This window comes from Mangifera indica, chromosome 4, assembly GCF_011075055.1.
Source record: "Mangifera indica cultivar Alphonso chromosome 4, CATAS_Mindica_2.1, whole genome shotgun sequence".
Taxonomy (NCBI): domain Eukaryota; kingdom Viridiplantae; phylum Streptophyta; class Magnoliopsida; order Sapindales; family Anacardiaceae; genus Mangifera; species Mangifera indica.
In genome coordinates this window covers 14165907-14166944 of record NC_058140.1, presented here as the reverse complement: position 1 = coordinate 14166944, position 1038 = coordinate 14165907, and positions in this window count along the sequence as shown.

Here is a 1038-nt window from a genome sequence, read left to right as displayed (position 1 = left end):
CCCACCGAGAATGATTATCAAATACGTTACGTGGAAGTTAAAACAAAGTAGGACAATATCATTTTCTTTAAAAGGACTTTTTTTTCATATTTAGGTTTATGTCACTGAAAATGCTTAAAATAATCAATGAAACAATTGTCAAAACGGCAAAACAGTCCGGAAAATATTCAAGTTACTATATAAAACTGCTGAATTCTTTCTATTTTTTAGTTTGAACAGAGAGTGGTGAGTCTCCACGCCATTAGTCTCCCAAGATCTACCGTATGATTTGCATGCTTAATTCAAGGATATTCACATGGTAACATTTGCTTTTTCTAACGTGAGGTTCAGAATATATGGGTAAGTAAAAGAGGACACAAAGCTTGAAACTAGACCATTGTTTCTGGGTACAACAGCAGTTGTGAATTTAGTTAAGCCTAATTTTGTTCTAGGCAATGTTTCTGGGTCAATGGACATTTTAGTCTACTAAAAGTTGCTCAGAACACTCAATTTCTGGCCAAATAGTTGCCTAATCCATCTTTCATCATAAATCGTTAACCTTTTCTTTGTAACTCTACATTTCTCAATTTTCTGAAATTTGTGACAATTTTTAGTTTATAGCAGTTAAATTAATATCGCTATTATCTTTGTTAGTTTTTGAAACGAGTAAATCACATTTTCTCACCTAAAATTAGACCTTAAAATATAAACCACATTTTCCATCCAAAATTTAAGTCTATTAATAAAAAATTAGATTAACACAATAAAGAAAATTAAATTATTATATTACCTTTTACTACACTTTCTCTCCTTCTCTTTCTTCTCCTCCCTTTGTTTTTCTTCTTCTCCTTCCTCTTTTAATTACTAATTTACCTTGACAAAATTGAATCCATTGTACATCTACAAATATGTGACAACTATTTGATCAACATTTACCAAGAAATTAGTTGGTTCATCATCACCAAGGCATCAATGTAAAATCCAAAAGCACAAAACACCACTTAAGTTGACCTAAGCCTCCAACAATTTCAATGAATCCACAAGTTCAATTCAACAGGA